General features: G+C 36.3%; 1 pseudogene; it reads left to right on the plus strand.

Annotated features, from left to right (window-relative positions):
* Window positions 1–510: 510 nt before the first annotated feature.
* LOC137658968 (piggyBac transposable element-derived protein 4-like) lies at window positions 511–2898 on the plus strand (annotated as a pseudogene).
* The last annotated feature ends 19017 nt before the right edge of the window (window positions 2899–21915 follow it).

Raw genomic sequence — 21915 nt, forward strand, 5'->3', positions numbered from 1 at the left:
CACCAGCTTTAGTAGAAGCAACACGTGTATCATCTCTACTCCGCCCTGTTCACCGGATATCACCCTCCAAAGTGAAAATTGGTGCATATCTGACACTACGTTAGCGTTAAGAGGGTAAGTGATGCCATCGCAAAGTTTTTGCATTTTACATTACTGCTTTATTACTTATTACTTTATCAATTACTATAAGTTATGAGTGTATTCGTGGATTATTTTAGTACCCATACCAATCGCCATATTGGATCCTAGTGCAGTAAATATGTGATTTTGAGGTTAATTTATAATTTTCGATTTTTTCCTATTTTCAGATTTTGCCATGGCTAAGAGAAACCTGTCGGAGGAAGAGGTTTTGGAGGTTCTCTTCTTGAGTAGTGATGAAGAAGAACCTTCTACATCGACGTATGAAGCAGTCAGTGTACTTGACGACCTTCACGATGCCGTAACTTGGCAGGAAGAGGAGGATGAGGCCCAACTTTGGCAGCTAATCTTGAGGGAGAAGTAGCCAATGTGATGCAAGATTGGGCTACCTCGCGTGCAGTTCCTTCGCGTTCCCTCGCTCATAGGCCTCCTTCAGCGTCTCCTGTGTCCTCTGCAGCGTCTCCTGCGCCTCCTTCAGCGTCTCCTGTGTCCTCTGCAGCGTCTCCTGCGCCTCCTTCAGCGTCTCCTGTGTCCTCTGCAGCGTCTCATGTTCCTCCTTCAGCGTCTCCTGTGTCCTCTGCAGTGTCTCCTGTGCCTCCTTCAGCGTCTCCTGTGCCTCCTTCAGCGTCTCCTGTGCCTCCTTCAGCGTCTCCTTCAGAGTCTCCTGCTGATCCTGACCTTAGTGCCGTAGAGCTCAGCTCAGGAGTAGGAAAAGAAGGAGAGGCCCTCTTCGCCCTGCAGAAGGTGTGGCATTGAAGAAATTGCCAGACAACTCCTACAAGGCTAAGGACAACACAAAGTGGCACTCAGAGCCAAACCCAACAATGCCCCCCATTATGAAGATCGACCAGTTCGACAATGCTGGCCCTAACATGAGCGTCATCGGGTGTAGTACTCCTGCCGAAGTTTTTGCCAAGTTTTTGCCGGATGCATTACTTGCTGAAGTGGTCGTCCACACCAACGACAAGATCATCATCCTCAGAAACAAGTGCAAGCGGCAAAACGACCCCACCTTCAAGGACCTGACCCTCATGGAGTTCCGTGCATTCCTTGGGATCCTCATCATGACAGGGGCACTGAAGGATAACCATTTAACATCGGAAGAGATGTTCTCCAAGTCTCAAGGATGTCACTTCTACAGGAGTGTCATGAGTGAGCGCCGCTTCTGCTTTATTCAGAGGGCTCTACGATTTGACAGCATTGCCACGAGGGAGGAACGTGTGAAGACTGACAGATTTGCTGCTATAAGGAGTTTGTGGGACCAGGTCATTGCAAACTGCATTACAAACTATGAACCAAGTGGGCATCTTACTGTGGATGAGCAGCTCCTCGCCTTCAGGGGACGGTGTGCTTTCAGGATGTACATCCCGAATAAACCAGCAAAGTAAGTAAAAGATTTTAATTTTCTTTATTTAGATTTTATTGCATTTTCTTCAGTATAAATCTTATTCCATGTTTATAATTCCTACATATTCATTGATGACCAAAAATATTCTTTTTAATATTGGAATCGGCATTTATTTAATTATATATAAATTACTAACATTCATTCATTATTTATTATGTACAGTACATTCTATTTATGTTCAGTGTGAATCTTATTACATTTTTATAATGACTTCATATTCATTGATGACTAAAAATAATTTTTTTTATTATTGTCATTCGTATTTATTCCGTTATATATAAATTATTAACATTCATTATTTATTTATTATGTACAGTATATTTTACTTATATATGTATATTTTATTTTATTTCATTTTATTTTATTTTATTTTATTTTATTTTCATTGATTACCTGTGAGTGTTGATTGATGACTTACTGATTGCATTTTATTTCTTTTCTCTTAGGTATGGCATCAAGTTAGTTATGGCCTGTGATGCAGAGACATACTACATGTGCAATGCAATTCTCTACTTGGGCAAGGGGGCTACCACTACAAGTACACCCTTGGGAGAGTACTTCACGATGGAGCTAACCCGCCCCTTCAGGAAGACTGGCCGTATTGTTACAACCGATAACTGGTTTACTTCCTTGCCCTTAGCCAGGGGTCTCCGTCAATTTGGGATGCATTTAGTTGGCACTATTCGTCCCAAACCTTACACGCCTTCTGTGATGTTGACAACACCCCTGGGTTTGGGCGAATGTGTGGCCTTGTATAACTACGAGGACAAGGTCACACTTTTGTGCCAACGTGTGAAGACCACGAAAAGGATCCAGATTCTTTCAACTGTCCATCACAATCCCATGGTTATTGAAAACAAAAAAGCCATATTCATATGTTTTATAATGCAACGAAGGGAGGAGTCGACACCTTCGACCAAATATGTTCTGCCCTGACCTGCAGTAGGAAGACACGGAGGTGGCCTGTATGTATCTTCTATGGTGTACTAAATATTGTGCTGAACAATGCCTTCTACATCCACCAAAACTTGCCAGGCAACAAGTTATACAATAGGAGGCAATTTTATGTAGATTTGGCCATGGAACTCACCCGTGACTGGGCACTTAGTCGACTTTTGCAAAAGAGGTACCTCCCAAGGGACGTGACTTACCTCATTTGCTCTGTTTTTTAGGTAAAAGAGCCCGAAGACGAAGCCCCAGACACTCAAAAACGTAGTGAGAAGCGCCACAGATGCCCTCTCTGCCCTTCGACTTCTAATACTAGAACCAAGCTTCTGTGTGCGAAGTGCCATAAGCCTGCATGTAACTCGCATGTCAACTACGTCTGCGACCAGTGCCATCGCACGTGGTAAGCTTCCCCCATTAGTTTTTTTGACCAGTTTATACTTACTAAATATAATATTTAACATTTTTGCCCTCATCTAGGGTCATTTAAGATTACTTTGTCAAAATTTCATGCATATCCATCATTTATTATTACTCTAAATTTGCCTTTCATTTCCGTAAATCTCGTGTGGTAGGGGTTACATTGAAACCAAGCCATTCTTTTCCAGTTTATAGTTACTAGATATATTTTTTTTATTGTTTTGCCATCATCTAGGATCATTGTAGATGACTTTTGGGAAATTTTATCAAGATCCAATAAGTATTACTACAATAAATATAGCCGTCCTTTCACACCAAAAATTTTAGTGATTTTTAATATAAAAAAATTTACCACTTTTTCTTTTCTTTACAGATTTTGCAGTTTTGCTCCAATCCTCGATGTCTTTACATCAATCAACTAAGCAACTCTTATACTTTGAAGAGCATACTTTGTATTAATGAAGATCATTATTTTTAAGTGTACAGTGCCTGTTAATTGAGCTAATGTATATTTGTATACTTATTTTCTTATTTTAGTAAGTAAAGTGTTATTTCTATATTCAGGATGTTTTTCTTTTTCACCAATTGAAAGTAAAGTCTTTAAATTAGTAAACTAAAAAAAAAGAAAAAAGGCCATAATGGTAAGTAGGTATAAGCGCCCAAAGTGAACGTAACACATATGACACCACGCTACCTATAGCGGGAGAGTTTATCCACGCTACCTGTCCAGGGTTAATTTTTTCCGGGCTGCCCACAGGCAAGAGCCCGGGTCTTACACAAGGTAAGGCAATCTATACAGACAGACAGGGTTAATAGAGATCTAGCTAAAATTAGTGCATGGTGCAAAGTATGGGGTATGAAGTTGAATCCTAACAAAACTCAAAGTATGATTGTAAGTAGGTCAAAGACAGTGGCTCCTCAACATCCGGATCTCAGTATTGATAATGTTTCTTTAACTTTGTATAACTTTTAGAATTTTAGGTGTGATTCTCAACGGCAAATTTACTTTTGAGAATCACATTAGATCTGTGTCTTCTTCAATTGCTTATTGAGAATGTCTTTCAAAATTTTCGGTGATCAATCTATTCTGAAGAAGTATTTTAATTCTTTCATTCTACCTTGTTGTTAGTATTGTTATCCTGTCTGGTCATCTGCTGCTGATTCTCATCTTAATTTGTTGGACAGAAACTTACGGTCTATTAAAATTCCTATTCCTAATCTAGATAATAATCTTTGACACCGTCGTTCAATTAGTTCATTATGCATGTTGCATAAGATTTTTCATAATTCAGACCATCCTTTACATTCAGATCTTCCAGGACAATTCCATCCTGTTTGTAATACTAGGCAGGCAGTTAATTCTAATAGCCAGGCCTTCTCCAACATGAGGCTCAATACTACACAGTATTCTAGAAGTTTTATTCCAGCTGTGACCAAGTTGCGGAATGATCTTCCTAATTGGGTAGTTTTATCAGTAGAACTTCAAAAGTTCAAAGTTGCAGCAAATGTTTTTATGTTGAACAGGCTGACATGTCTTTTTATAGTTTATATATGACATATCTGTTTTGAAGTTGTTACTTTTTTTAGAATGATTTATTGTTAATTTGTTCTTATCATTTATCTATATCCTTATTTCCTTTCCTCACTGGGCCATTTTTCCCTGTTGTAGCCCTTGCGCTTATAGCATCTTGCTTTCCCAACTAGGGTTGTAGTTTGGCTAGTAATATATGTATATATATATATATATATATATATATATATATATATATATATATATATATATATATATATATATATAAACTGTGTACATCATCACCATCAGCCGTTGCTAGTCCACTGCAGGACAAAGGCCTCTCACATGTCCTTTCACTCGCGTCTATTTATAGTTTTTTTGTGCCAACCTATACCCATCGTCTTCTCTCTCTTCTCTTGCTTCGTTTGCACTCTCTAGGAGAAAGAGTGAAATAAAAATGGCTAGCATAAATAACAAGAACGAGAATGAACGAAACGAAGGGAAGACCAACAACAGGTGGAAGAACAACAAAAGAAACAAAAAGCAAAACCATTTTAATCAGAATCAATCGTGAGGTCGCTTCCGGCTGCATTTTCCCAGATGCTTAATAGCTATCTTTGCCCAGATTTCGCCACTTCCTTGTTTTGTACTTTGTTCTCTTCGAATAAGAGAGAGAGAGAGAGAGAGAGAGAGAGAGAGAGAGAGAGAGAGAGAGAGAGAGAGAGAGAGAGAGAGAGCAAGGTGTTTCGGTGGTTTCCTAAAGAATGACAGACTTCACAAATGTCGACACGTAACGGCCGCTAAAGTTCAACCCTAGCCCTTCTTTCAGTAACCTTCAAAAGCCCGTGTGAAATTTGAAAGCAACGAACAAACAAGGTGGAAATAAGAGAGTAAACAAACAAACGAAGACACAGTGGCGAGAACAAAATGCATAGCAAACCGTGTCCAGTACAGCTTCAATAAAGAGAGGCTAAAGAGAGAGGCCAGGATAACAGGGAGGAGATGGCAGAACGGTGGAGATGAGGGGATGGAATAGAAAGCCGGTAGAGGGGGGGAGGGGCGGGGTAAGAGGGGGAAGAGGAAGCATCGAGTACGAGAGGGGAACTCTCGGTTGAAATCAATACCGTAGGACCCCGTTAGAAAGAACCTTTCAATTCACCCTCCAACCAAGTTCATGCGAACATAATGTTCTGCCATATCTTACCATAGGCCTATCCGGTTCAACATTGGGTCGTCTGACCTAGGTTCAAAGTACAGTCTAAGGCCTATGATCCAAGATTCACAGTGGGCTTATACGAATGGGGAAACACGAGAAAACCGGTTTGATGGGGGATGGGGGATGAAAATGGGATGGTTTGAATCCCGACGGAGAAGGAAAGTAGATAGGGCGAAGTTTTTAGAAGAATCTACCTCACGTGACGTTCCAAAAAAACAATTTCTTTCCCTCTCCATAGTCCACCTTGCTACGAACTATTCCCACAACTATATTAATTTTTCCCTTCTCGCCCACACCGAGTGTGGTGGGATGGGAATAAAGAGAAAAGGAGCTAAGCGACTTAATGAAGGTATGTGTGTGTGCCTGGCAGACTTCCAGGTTTGGGAGAAATCTCGGGATTGGGGTATGAATCATAATGGCTGATACTATAGGAATTTTACCTTGGTTTTACATGCATTATTCGCAGGAGGGGGGGGGGGAGGGCAGCGCTGGTTCCTACCGAAATTTCATTTGATTCTGTTTTTACGGTTACAGTGTTCTTTCATTTCTACTTCAAAATTTCAAACTTACAGCAAATGTTTTTTTTTTATGTTGAACAGGCTGGTATAAGTATTTTTAAAGTTTATATATAAAATATATGTTATGGTGTTGTTACTGTTTTTTTTAAATATTTCATTTTAGTTGTTCATTGTTTCTCATATCCTTTATTTATTTCCTTATTTCCTTTCCTCACTGAGCTATTTTTCCCTGCTGGAGCCCTTAAGGCCTATAGCATCTTGCTTTTTTAACTAGGGTTGTAGCTTAGCTAATAATAATAATAATAATAATAATAATAATAATAATAGTTTCCCACTTTTCTTAACTATTCAAGACTATTTTCATAAACACGAAATTGATTTTCAATCAATATTTTTTTCCTGATTTCCTTGAAACCAACAAAACTATTTATTAAATATATAAATGTAATATTGCAATGAGTAGATTATCAGTAAATGCTAAATACTTTTAACACCATAATGGGACCTTACGAAGTTATATATATATATATATATATATATATATATATATATATATATATATATATATATATATATATATATATTTATATATATATATATGTATATATATATATGTATATATATACATATATATGTATGTGTGTGTGCGCGTATATGGTCAAAATTAAACAATTTTGAAGGCAATAAATCACAGCATATGCAGTTTTATTTCCAAATAAAAAGCAACAGAAATAATGATAATAATAGTAAACATTAACACTTATGTAATGGACATTTACCTCCTAAACTACTCGTGCTCATCATGGTAAAGATATGCCAGTTAACATAATTCTTAATCTAAATCATACCTAATACTATAGAGTTGGAAGACCCAGACCTACATGGCTGAGGGCTATGCAGTGTGAAGTAGGAGATGATGAAAGGAGAAGACGACTGGCGAAATCTAACCAAGTCTCTTTGCGTCAATAGGCGTAGGAGATAATATACATCTATAAATATATATATATATATATATATATATATATATATATATATATATATATATATATATATATATATATATATATATATATATAACAAATGCAGTCGTTTCTAGTCCACTACAGGACAAAAGCCTCAGACATGTCCTTGTTCATGCCTGGTGTTTGGCCAGTTTTCATCACTAAGCTGGTCACTGCGGATTGGCAATGGTGGGAGACTTTTGTCAGATAGCTAACAGGAAACCAGCCTTGTATGGGAGGCTCTGACTAGTACAGTTTTGCTTATCAAAACCCTTTCACCGCTTTAAGGTATTCCCACTTAGATATATATAGACATTTGCATATATAAGAATGTATAATATGCTAATACACATACCTTATGTGTGTGTATATATATATATATATATATATATATATATATATATATATGTGTGTGTGTGTGTGTGTGTGTGTGTGTGTGTGTCCACCTAGGCCTATTAGAAGGGATTGCTCACCCTAAAAATAACTAGGCCTCTGCCATTCCGACTGAACTCGTCCCACCAAAGTTGACTTGTTACCAGGTAATTATTTACATAAGTCAAATGAGGCAAAGTATTTCTTTTCTGAAATGAGAGAGAGAGAGAGAGAGAGAGAGAGAGAGAGAGAGAGAGAGAGAGAGAGAGAGAGAGAGAGAGAGAGAGAGAGAGAGAGAGAGAGATTGTTCGTTCTAGAATGACCATACGTCAAATGTGCTGGCCACAGGCTCTTGCATTGGTAGCCCATAGAGAGAGAGAGAGAGAGAGAGAGAGAGAGAGAGAGAGAGAGAGGTGGACATGCAAATGTTCTCGGGTTATCAAAGGAATATTATCAACCGTTGACGCAAAACCAAATGTCAGATGGGAATACAATATAGGCCTATTCTGTCAAAAGCGCAGAAACATGAAGACTTCAAGGTTCTATCAGAATCGTATTAGTGATGACAACAAGAAACGCTGGTTTGGTAAAATATAAAAAATCTATTCCAATTACCCTGCATACGCATGTTTACCCAAACCGTAGAGAGAGAGAGAGAGAGAGAGAGAGAGAGAGAGAGAGAGAGAGAGAGAGAGAATTCAATTCTCTCCTAAATTGAAAGATAAGGTTTGTGGCAGCATTAGGTATGGTTTTTTTTAGGGATAGATGCCAACAGCTTTATTTTTTACTTTCTCTAGACAACATAAATGTAAAATTACATCTACACAAAACAAGTTATGCCTTAAAAGTCATAAAAGAATTTATACGCTTATCTTGTGATACGGTGTATGACTGGGGACATGCCTGTGGCCTTCGTCCTCCAGGAGTTGCCTAGGGTAGACCCACCCTGAATTCCTCGACTATAATTTTCAGCTACAAAAGTCAACAAATGGTAGGGTTTCATATGAAATTACATCAGGTTATTACAAAGGTAATTTTGCTTACTGTATTAAATGATATAATAGTTTTATTACAGTATTTCTTTATCTTTGTTATTTTTCAGTTGGATTTGTGTTGGTATTTCTGAATGTTTGTAAGCTGGGGATCTTAAAAATGATAAACAGTTAATGTAGCTAAAAGTAACGATGGTATTTTTACTATTGCTACTTCTGTTACTATTACTAGGATCCATATTTTTGTCATCTTTCTGTAAATTAAAGCGGCAAATGTGTGGAAAAAAAATACTCTAAAATACGTTTAAATACTTTATATTGTTTTCCTATGTTTCGATAAGTTTACGTTTTCCAAAGCTTAACAGCTGGATTCCAATTTTATGAAGAAATTATAGAAACTGCAACTGTCGGTGATATCTCCTAGTTAGCCTAAATGTTAATAAAAAATATAACATTTTATTAATATCACTACTGCTATAAAAAGACCATAGTGTACAACACCCTCCAAAACAAAATACACGAGACAGTCGTAAGTATGACAACAGCAATTGAGGGGAATTTGGTGTGTTACCAACCGGCAACAATGCACGACGCTGCCATACGTTGCATCACTCTTCATCAGGGCCTTCGTTGAAAGCATCAACCCGCACAGTGGGTTAATTTATGCGACCTTAATAGCTTCCCATGGTTTGCATGTCATGTCTAGTTGGATTTACCGATACTGACCTTAGGATTTAGATTAGCTTAGAGAGCTTGTATGCAGGTTTTTTATATTATTAATTTTTAGAACATAAGTCTATAAGACCTGAAATAGTTATCAATCTCATAAGTTATCAATCTTTATAAGTTGTAAGTTAGTTTTCAGACGTTTATAATAAAGAATTAAATGCTATAAAGTTATTGTGAAGTATAAAACTAATATTTTCTTTAAATATAGTAGTAAACATGAAAAACAAAATCTCCCATACGTACATTATATTACCTACGTAAAATCCCCGTGTTATTTTCTGTTTAGACAACGGTGTGTATACACGAGATAAATATACAACTAAAGATACACTCAGGAAATCATGTTAGAGTAACACAATTTATTAAATAGAGCAACGCTGGGTATGGGCGTAATTGGGATACACAGTATGGGAGGGGGTGGGTGTTTAGTGCCCTCACGCTCACGGCCGTTAGTTCACTTCAGTCAGTGCATTGTGAACATTACTCGGAATCCTTATAGCAGGGGACAGATGGCCCCGAATATTCACATATTATACTAAGGTTTGGTCTCGATAGGGTACCCTAATATGTGTAGTATGCGAGTACATAAGCGTGTAAACATTTGTATAGCAACATGTATTCATATGCATGTCTATGTATACTATAGCCTTAAAATATGAATTCCGATACATTATTCATAAGCTATTAATAACTGCGTTAATGTTGCTTGTTGCCTATTTACGCTGGTTTTCATCTCATACTGTTGAATGATTTCTGAACTGTAAGTGGCTCAATGTACGCGATTTCTGGCGGGTTATTTGCGAGCCAACTTTCAAAACACCGACGGTTGCATCTGCAATCACTTTCCTCGTCCACTGGCTTAGAAATGGAGTTGCCAACGCATGACTTTTGAGTGTAATTGGGGAGATTCCAAAAGCAAAAATACATCTGATTATTTTTAAAAATTATTATGTTTATCTATCTATCTATATCTATCTATCTATCTATCTATATATATATATATATATATATATATATATAAAGAGAGAGAGAGAGAGAGAGAGAGAGAGAGAGAGAGACGATGGATTTACGAACTAAGAAAATTTGCAGGTATCAACTGATATAGAAAAACCATAAACAGACGCGAGTGGAAAAAAATTTTTGTCCTACAGTGAACTCCCCAAGACAGTCTCTAGTTCACCAAACGTTCAGCTGGGCTCCACAAGGCACTAGAAGAGTTGGAAGACCCAGGCCTACATGGCTGAGGACTGTGAAGCATGAAGTAGGAGATGATGAATGGAGAAGTATTGAATTAAAAGCTCAAGAGAGAGATGACTGGCGAAATCTAACCGAGTCCTATTGCGACAATAGGCGTGGGAGGAGATGATGATCTGTCAGAAAGCCGTAGCGCCAGAAGAGTTTAGCTAGCTACCCATTTCTCACAAAATCTTTAGGGATGGATGATACTGCAGATTCTATGACTTTATTATTCCATAATTTGTCTTAATTTGGTACAAGTCAGAAAAGTCATTCGTTACCGCTATGCAAGGGAGAAATGCCTCTCAAAACGGTAAAAAAAAAAAAAAGGAGACGGGACATTAACATGGAAGAAAGGAAGAGGTGACGGAGATACAAGACATGAGCTAACCCGAGACCAAAGCTTCAAGTGAATCGAGTGCGGCCCCACGTAGCCACGGATCTCATTTTGGCAGGTTGAGCCTTGTAAAGGGTAAGTAATGGGGTCGCCATGTTCTATAGGAATGCCACAGGTGTGTGTATATAGTTTCCTATACACAATATTATAAATAACAACCATATGCGACTTACTTCCGTAAAATTCACAAATAGTCACCATAAAGAATTACTGAAACTTCTGGATAAACCGTCCATTTTCACCCGGGAAACCAACCCTCGGCTACTCGTTGGTGCCGCAAGTGTCCTCACCACTATATGCCGAAGTTACACACTATTTAGTACAATATATATCTATCTATTTATCTACCTATCTATGTGAGTGCGTCTGTTAAAACTCGACTGACTACAGTGATTAAGACCTGCCCAGATTATAAGGGTTATGTGTGTGTGTGTGTGTGTGTGTGTGTGTGTGTGTATGAGAGAGAGAGAGAGAGAGAGAGAGAGAGAGAGAGAGAGAGAATGTCAGTATTGCTAATGTCAGTATTGCTATTGCTAATGTCAGTATTGCTATTGCTAAGTATTAAGTCAAATAGCTAAAGATTTATGTGGAACATTTATTAGAAACCTAAATCATATTTTCTGCGTAATAATAGATATGCTTAACCTACACGCTGTCTTAATTTAAAAAAAAAATAAAAAAAATACTGTGAAATATGAATATGAATGAGAATTATAAGTTTTTCCACCTCACAACTGAAAACACGGACCCGTATTCTCATTAACCATAGCCATAGTAAAGGAGCTTTTGTACTTCGTTGGAACAGACCAAGTGTAAAATTTCAAAAGGTATGAGAGATTAGTTAACCAATCTTTCAACTGAGCTCCACAAGGCACTAGAAGAGTTGGAAGACTCAGGCCTGCATGGCTGAAGACCATGAAAGTAGATGATGACGAATGGAGAAAGATTGAATTAAAAGCTCAAGATAGGGATGACTGGCGAAATCTAACCGAGACCCTTTGCGTCAATAGGCGTAAGAGAAGATGATGATGATGACTGAAATCCCACATTATAAGAAGAAAACAAACATAAGAACACACGTAACCTAAAGTTCCCAACCTAACCTAACCTAACCTAGGAGGCGTATCCTTACCTTCTTGGCCCCCTTAGCCTATCGTATCCTTGAGTTTACTTCATTCCTCGAAGGACAATACTATATTACTTCATAAATCATAAAACCAGCTTTGTATTGCCGTATTTCAGGCCAAAATAAAGACCAACTTACCCATGAAGAAAATCTATTGGACAATTAAATAGAAATTTTACACGTCACAAAGAAATACATTCACCCCTATATAAATAAAAAAAATCACAAAAGCTTAATTAATTTTCAACCAAAAATTATTAATACAAATAAATCGGTTGAATAAATTGAGTTCTTTAACACTCACCAGGGTGTAGGCCTATGCAAGAGGCGCCTTCTGCTGTGTCTCAAGATGTCTTACTACTGTAGGCCGAATGTAAGCAGAATATTTTACTTCTGTAAATGTATATTTTCTTCCTTTGAGTAGAAGTAGTTAATATGCATAACACTATTAATTTCGTACATAAGATGATTAAATTGTATAGTTACTAGGTTTCATACACATGTGTAGGCCTACAGTTCATCATAGTAGCTTCCTTGCCATGGGTCTAACCAGCTTTTGCATCGCTATGGAAAAAAAATCGTTCTAAAAATGCATTTTATATAATAAATTCAAGCACAGATTATTTGCGATTGCATTGCTTTGACTAGCTAGTGTGAATTGGTAAACCACCGAGTACAATGTCCCTCAATTTTTCGGCAAAAAATATTATTTCTCGATAGCTAATTTGCATAAGATTCTGTGAGATCACGGAGAAATGTGCTAAAAAATGTATTATTAGTAAGATCACTTCCATAGGCTTATACTTTTAATCTTGAAGGTATTTGCACTTCCAATAGGACTATACTTTTAACCTTAAAGGTATCTGCACTTCCAATAGGCCTATAACCTTAACCTTATAAGTATCTGCACTTCAAATAGGCCTAAGATTTTAACCCTAAAGGTATCTTCACTTCCAATAGATCCATAATCTTAACCTTAAAGGTATCTGCACTTTCAATAGGCCCATAATCTTAACCTTGAAGGTATCTGCACTTTCAATAAGCCAATAATCTTAACCTTAAAGATATCTGCACTTCCAATAGGCCTATATTTTTAACATTAAAGGTATCTGCACTTTCAATAGGCCTACAATTTTAACCTCAAAGGTATCCCCACTTCCAATAGGACTATTCTTTTAACTTTAAAAGATAGTTGCACTTCCAATAGGCCTATAATCTTAACCTTAAAGTATCTGCACTTCAAATAGATTTATACTTTTAACCTTGAAGGTATTTGCACCTCAAATAGGCTTATAATTTTAACATTAAGGGTATCTATATATTGTAAAAATACGAATATTAATTTCTTACGATGTAAAACTTTCAACTTGCTGATTATACATCTAAATCGATCACATGTCTCAACAAATCGAAACGCTATTGCAATAATGATGATTTGATGTGCACGGTAATAATACACATTAAGACACCACGTAAACAGCAAGCACATTAATCACACACATCCTCCCACCACCCCCAAGGAAGGAAGACTGACCACGGAGGCCGGAGGGTAGGGTAGGGGAGGGGAGCGCAGGGAGGAACTACCGAGAGACAGGTAACCTCCCAAAACCAGTAGTCCATTCTGTTTGGCTAAGGCTGTTTCGTGTATTCCATTACTCCATTCTGATTGGCTAATACTGTTTAGTGTATTCGTGATCATTCACGGGTAATAAAGTCCATATTTACATTTGCCATCGTCCAATAGTGCAAATTTGGAAGTACCTCGTCAGAGCAGTTGACGGTAATTATCGCCTTGATTCCAAGGATTATTATTATTATTATTATTAACTTAGCTACAACCTTACTTGGAAAAGCTGGATGCATAAGTCAGAGGGTTCCAACAGGAAAAAATAGCCCAGTGAGGAAAGCAAATAAGAAAGTTGATAAACTATATGAAAACTAATGAACAATGAAAATAGAATATTTTAAGAACTGTAACAACATTCAAACAAATTGTTCATATATAAATTGTAAAAAGAGATTTAAATTATTCTTATTGCCAAGTAGTTTTTTAATTATGTTATAATGGAGTTTCGGGCGATATAATCTCTATCCTGCTTGTAAAATGATAAAGTTAATTCATCAAAACTAGATGTGAAATATAAAAATATTAAGAGGTTATTTTATTTTACTACTACTGGTGTATTATGGGGAAAAAGGGAGAAAATAATTGGAGTCGAGGGGATAGTTTTACTGTATGAATAAAACAAGCAAATTGTTAAATAGATATGATTTAATTTTGATCTGTAGGTCTACCCACTTAGCTTTGTAAGCAAACAGTACATGAATTAATTGGACACACCATGGTTTAAGAAGAACGAGTTTTCTCAGTGATTTATTCTAATATTTTGTCATTATTACTGTTTACACCACTAACACCAGTACTCAATACTATAACGGCTTTGAACACCAAGCTCTCCTCATACCGACTATCACTATAGCTCGACACTATCACTAGCGTAACCTCAGCTCACACCAACAGCTTGTTCGAATGTCACCACTCTTCACACCATCCATGACCTCCACCCTCGAATTTATCACCTTCCTTACACCAAGACACCACATTCGAGACTTGAATTGTTACACAATACCTGTTTGTTTTATTTGATGCATTTTCTTTGTGCTTTCTATCGTAATAAAGCAATTGCAAAGAGAAATTTTCTCTTTTCCAGTTTACTTCTATGAAATCATAGTACTACCGAATTTATATGAATTCATAGTTATTCATATGAATCTTATGTATTCAATTATTTGTGTATTGCCATAAGTAGCAAAGCAGGACTAGTCAGGGCCACCCATAGTACTAGGTTGGTTTGCTGTGAGCGGTCAGTCTAAAGTCTCCCACCATCACCAATCCGTAGTGGCAAGCATGGTGATGAAATGGGCAAACCCCAGACATAAATAGAAACATGCCTAAGGCCTTTGTCCGGCAGTGGACTAGAAACGGCTACATTTGTTGTTGCATATTACGGTATATATCATCAGCATCATCATCACCAGCCGTTACTAGTCCACTGCCGGACAAAGGCCTCAGACATGACCTTCCACTCATCATCATCATCATCATCATCTCCTCATACGCCTATTGACGCAAAAGGCCTCTAGCGTCTGTTTATGGTCTTTCTGTGCCAGTATGTACCCACAAACTTTCTTAGCTCGTCAACCCATCGTTTTCTCTTCCTTCTCCTGCTTCTTTGGCAATCTCTAGGGACCCTCTATTCTTAATGTACATCGTTTATTTGCCATTCTCATTATATGTCCTGCCCATGTCCATTTCTTTTTCTCACATGTTAGAATATCCTCTACTTTAGTTTCCTCTCGTATCCATGTTGCTCTTTGTCTATCTCTTATTGTTATTCCCATCATTACTCTTCCCATAAATATATTCAGGGTAATACAGTCATAAAAGATTTAACTAATTATTTTAAAGGTAAAAAATATGCAAGAACATTCTCCACCCTAAGCCATCACTAATAGTTTACGCCTGTCACCATGCCGGCATTGGTTAATGTCAAATTGATCTTACTCAAGGTTTTGTAACCCTTTAAACTAACATTTGGCTGTGTTTATAATCATCTCGCTTTACCATTCGCAAACATCTTGCAGTTGAAGAACTAACCTCTTCATTACTAGCTTGAAATCAAAGTTCTTTATTAAAATGACTATAATGCCATGCTTGTTTTCATCCATGACGTCACAAAGCACTTTAGAGCAGCTGTTGTGACTATTTTCAAAGCGTGAATAAAAGCTTGAATTTATAAGGGTAATGAATGGATAAATGAGTACAGCAATTGAAAGATGATTAATCTATTTGCTTATCAAATGAATATACAAAAGCAAGAAGCTGTTTACGATCGCGTTCAATGAATGAGTTTGTTTGACATCAATAAACCGGCAAAAACTGATACTCGCTTCTACCAAGAGGACTCGTAGTAGCTCATCCACCTGCAAAGCCTTTCGCTTAATGGGAGATACATTGTGAAATGTATTAATGTATCAGGTATTAATAGACAGTATTAGCATTGCATCTCTCTCTCTCTCTCTCTCTCTCTCTCTCTCTCTCTCTCTAGTGTTACTATCGCTGGACGATATTTCGTATACGTAATTCTGCAAACTGCATTGATTTGGTAGGCCTAGACCTATGCAAGCAAAACCAGAAAAAAAATTAATTGTTCATTACAAATTTATATATAGGCTGGATATTTGCAAAGTAAAAAGGCAAAGAGAAGACGTTTGATTGACGAAATAAGAAAGTTTGCGAGAGTGGACTAGCTTAAAAAGACAATAATCAGACGCAAGTGGAAAGTCATGTCTGACGTCTTTGTTTTGCAGTGGCCTAGTAATTTTACACACACACACACACACACACACACACATATATATATATATATATATATATATATATATATATATATATATATATATATATATATATATATATAATTTTGCATATTTAACGTGTTTTTTTTTCATATATTCATATACGCCATAAATACCTCTTGATATCGGCTTCTATCTGCCTCGGGATCTCTGACCCAAAGGAGGAATTAACTTTATGATAATAAAGTGTGTGTGTGTGTGCACGCGCACGCGCGCGCGCCTATGCTTGAACAAACAAGTGAACTTCCCTTCAACAACGAAGCCTTTAAAGCAACACAGGATACGGAAAATAAGCGTAAGTAATCCTTACGCAAATATAAGCACTGCGTAATAACCAACGCTTATTTGAAATTCCCAAACGAAAGATTAACGCCTGCACAGAGGTGCCAACCAAAGGGTGTGACTCATCTCTGTAATCTGTCCTTGATTAAATGAATGCAAGAAACAAGGCGAGTCTCTCTCTCTCTCTCTCTCTCTCTCTCTCTCTCTCTCTCTCAGTGAATCTCAGTGAATGAAATATGTTGATTGCACATCACAGACAGGATCCTATTCGATGAAACAGGTTTGTGTTTGCTTTTGCTCTTCAAGGTGGGCCAGTTCTTTTGGATGCGCACCTAGTACACACACACACACAAATATATATATATATATATATATATATATATATATATATATATATATATATATATATATATATACATATATATATATATATATATATATATATATATATATATATATATATATATATATATATATATATATATATACTTCCATGGGAATGTATAAAGGTATTGCTAGGCCAACACTCTTTTAAAGAATTAGAGCTAAAAGGGTGAAGATGTTTTGCAACGTAGGCCTACGGATCGCGCAGTACATCAGATGTATATAAAAAAAAAAGAATAGATGTGTTGAGAAATATATTATGTTGTACTTAAGAGGCTACCGTAAGTGAAATGATGAATCAGAGCATTTATTATTATTATTATTATTATTATTATTATTATTATTATTATTATTAGAAGCTAAACTACAACCTTAGTTGGAAAAGCAAGATGCTATAAGCCCAAGGGCTCCGACGGAAAGGAAACTAGGAAATGAATACATTACAAGTGAATTCATACTATCAAAATAAAATATTTTAAGAACAGTAACAACATTAAATTAGTTCTTTCGTATATAGACTATAAAAACTTAAATAAAACAAGAGGAAGATAAATAAGATAGAACTGCGTGCCTGAGTATACCTTAGAGCTAGAGAACTCTTATCCAGGACAGTGGAAGGCCATGGTACAGAGGCTATGGCACAACCCAAGACTAGAGAACAATGGTTTGATTTTGAAGTGTCCTTCTCCTAGAAGAGCTGCTTACCATAGCTAAGGAGTCTGGAAAGTAACTACTGAACAATTACAGTGCAGTAGTTAACCCCTTGGGTGAAAAAGAATTATTTGGTAATCTCATTGTTGTCAGGTGCATTGTGGGGAGAATAAGCTAGGCTATTCGGTGTATGTAGGTATGGCCGGGGCACCAGTCACCCTTTGTTATACTACTGCCAGAGAGTTGTGGGGTCCCTTGACTGGTCAGACAGTACTGCATTGGACCTTCTCTCTGGTTATGGTTCATTTTCCCTTTGCCTACACACACACAGAATAGTTTGGCGTGGAGTATTCTTTGCCTATTCTCCTCTGTCCTGATACACCTGACAACACTGAGATTACCAAACAATTCTTCTTCACCCAAAGGGTTACTACACTGTAATTGTTCAGTGGCCACTATCCTTTTGGCAAGGGTAGAAGAGATTCTTTAGCTATAGTAAGCAGCTTTTCTAGGAGGACACTGCACAATCAAACTATTGTTCTCTAGTCTTGGCTAGTGCCATAGCCTCTGTACCATGATCTTCCACGGTCTTGGGTTAGACTTCTCTTGCTTGAGGGTACACTCGGGCATGCTACTCTGTCTTATATCTCTTCCTCTTGTTTTTTAGTGTTTATAGTTTATATATAAAATATTTAGTTTAGTGTTTTTACTGTTCATAAGACATTTTAATTGTTAAATACTTTCTTGTTTGTTTGTTTGTTTGTTTTGTGTTTAAATCCAACCCTCCACTGAAGTCGAGTGAACTACTTCTCGGGCGGGTCCATATTAATCATCTAACGAAACATTTTCATTATAACTTATACAATTCCTTGATTGTAGCATCTTCCAAATCATATGATCTTGTGAAAAGTAATGTCTTTAGTTTCTTCTTAAATTCAATTGTTCTCTTTAGGTCCTTCATTTCAGTTGGCAGTTTATTATATTGTCTAGGTGCACAGTAGCTAAAAGCCCTTTCACCAAATTTACTATTTGTTCTTAGTTCAGATAGTCTGTTTATCATTCATGTGTCTTATGGTAACATTTGTTTCTAGTTCTAGTTTGTTCAGGTATTCTTTTAGATATTTTGGTTCAGTATCTTAAACGTTAGTAAGAGTAGCTTGTATTCGATTCTCGCCTTAACCAGCAGCCAGTATGATTTAATTAGTGCAGGGGTAACTCTTTCCCTATTGTGTAGTCCTTTTATTAATCTAGCGGCTCTGTTTTGGACTCTGTGAATTTTCTTCAGCTGATAATTTGGTAAGCCATAGAACAGTGAGTTGCAGTAATCAATTCTTGAAAATATGTGGTGATTAATGAGTATGACCATAGATTTTTCATTTAAGTATTTACTAATAAATGCTATGTTTCTAATATGATAGTTACAATTTCTTACCATATTATTTATATGTTCATTCATTGTCAGTCTATCATCCATAATTACTCCAAGATTTCTGACAGATTTCTTTAGGTCAGTGATCGATTGACCTATTTCAATTCTTTGGAAGCATTCGATTCTTTTTATATCTTTTTCATTTCCAAAGCTTGAGCTTTTTTGTTAACATCCAAGCCTTATTGTCATTTATTATTTCAAGTATCTTTCTTTTAGCTTCATCAACTGATTCTATTGGGAAATAGAATTGTGTATCATCAGCGTATATTTTAAACTTAACTCTGTGAGTTGCAAGTATTTTTGCCAGTTCAATCTTGAAAATTTCAAACAGGAGAGGACCTAGTACACTGCCTTGAGGCACCCCTTTAGTTAGTTTTCTTGCCTCAGATTCAACATTTGATATTACTACTTTAACTTTGCGGTTTTCAAGATAAATCACAAACCAGTCATATGCTCGTTCTACGATGCCCACAGCTTTAAGATCTTCCACCAGATAATTATGTTCTACAGTATCAAATGCTGCACTTAGATCAAGCATCACAAGAATGCAACACCTGCCATTTGTCATAATTTTTGTTATGTCATTTTTAATCGCTAACACTGTCGTTTCTGTAGAGTAATTTTCTCTGTATGCAGATTGATCATCGGGTATGGCATTAGATTGTTTCAGATGTTTCCAGGTTTGTTCGTGTACAGCAGTTTCAATAATTTTCGAAAAATATGACAGATTTGATATTGGCCTATATGAACTTAAATTGTCTGTATCACCTTTTCCTTTAAAGACAGGCTTGATACATGCAACTTTCTCACAATCCGGGAAAACTGCCTGTGTTAGACTCATATTTACCATGTTTCGGTAGGTCTCTTGTAGTCTGGTGAAATTTTCTGCATTTTTTACATCGTCAATTGGAAATGGGTCATTTCTGCAGTAGGTTTTTTTTACTTTCTTTATTATTCTCATATAATCACTCTGACTTAACTCTTTGAATACCCTTAGCTTACTTACACCTGTTGCTGATGTATTCCTTCGTTCTGTTGTGCCGATGTTGCGAAAACTGGAGCAGATTTGATTTATTATTCCTTCAAAATAATCGATAAAATCATTTTCTAGGCATTTAGGATCATTAGTTATGTCAGGCAATACTATTTCTGTCTTTAGACCTAATAGTTTCTTTATGTTCTTATGTATTTTCCGTGGATCATTTTCATTGCACACTTTTTTATAATAGGCCTTTTTTTTAACTAAGATAAGGTAATTGTAGCGATTTCTAGCTGATTTGTAATGTTGCCAGTTTTCATTATTTTTATTTCTTTTCCATTTATCCTCCATTTTTCTTTTTCTTTTTTTTTCTTCATGTAATTCATTATCAAACCAATTCAAATTTTTTTAAATTGTGATTGTTTTTTTTTTCCGGGCACCTATTATTATAATTAGTTGCAAGTATTGTTCTACTTCTATCAGTAAGCAAGTTTACACAGGATTGTCTCTCTACTAGGATGTGCTTCTCTTCACACTTACAGACTGGTGTTATCTCTTTTATAACCTCTAGGCTTTGTTCAATGAACTCTTTTGGATCAAAGTGGTTCTTAATTCTGTATGTGATTTCCTTCTGTATTGCATTATTCTTTCTAACATCTATTTCAAAAGACCTTAACTTATGCATTGGGGATATAGAGCAATCAGGTTCAATCTCCATATTTAGGGTGATGTTGTTGTTTTTATTTACTATAACTAGATCTAGTATATGATTAGACTGAGCTGTTGGTTCCGACACTATGTTTTCAAGGTCATGGTTGTCAATCAATTCTCTAAATTCATTGACATATGGGTCTACTCTGTTTTCAAGCTGTAGGTTGAAATCACCCCATATAACTATATTTCTATTGTCGTTCAATGTATCTAGTAAGTTATTAAATTCATCTAGAAACATTCTTTTGCTTTTGCTCGGTGGTCTATAGAGTATAACTATTTGTAGGTTTACATTTCGAGATAAAATTTTAATATTCATATATTCAATGAATTAACTTTGAGATTATTTCTTACTGTAACTTTATATGATTTCTTAATTAAGATTCCAAGGCCACCACCTCTTTTGTCTTCTCTTGGTTTATGATAAAAGTTATAAGATTTAGGTGTCATTTCATTTATTTTCGATCTGTCACTCACATTCCCACTCAACCAAGTTTCGGTTGATAAGCAAATATCCACATCTTGATCACTTACGCCTTCCTCAATGATATGAGTTTTATTGCCAATGGATTGTATATTTATTAGATTACATGATATTTTCTTAATCGAAGCCATGGTCAGTATTGTTTCTGGCTCTTGTTATTTCTTGTTTAAAAACTCCGCAGTTTAGTCTATCATAGGATTTATGTTTTGTGTCATCATAGTTCTTTCTCACACAATTTATGCATTTAACTTCAACAATACTGCAATGACCCGCTTAATGTTCTCCTGTGCACTTGGGGCACGACTGTTTATTCTTGGAATTTGCTGCACTGCGCCCAAATTCCTGGCATTTGTAACACTGGTAGGGCATGTAATGGTCATAAACATTACATATTCTATATGTGGTACTAAGTTTATCTCCATTTTCATAGATTGTTTTACATATCTTAGGTGTACATTTTATAATATAGTGTTTATGTTTATCCATTCTTGAATTCTCTTGCATTATGATAGTCAGATCATCATTTTCTACAATGAGTCTTTTTAGCCACTGGTTCTTAAGCCTC

The sequence above is a fragment of the Palaemon carinicauda genome, chromosome 19 (assembly GCF_036898095.1).
Source record: "Palaemon carinicauda isolate YSFRI2023 chromosome 19, ASM3689809v2, whole genome shotgun sequence".
NCBI classification, from domain to species: domain Eukaryota; kingdom Metazoa; phylum Arthropoda; class Malacostraca; order Decapoda; family Palaemonidae; genus Palaemon; species Palaemon carinicauda.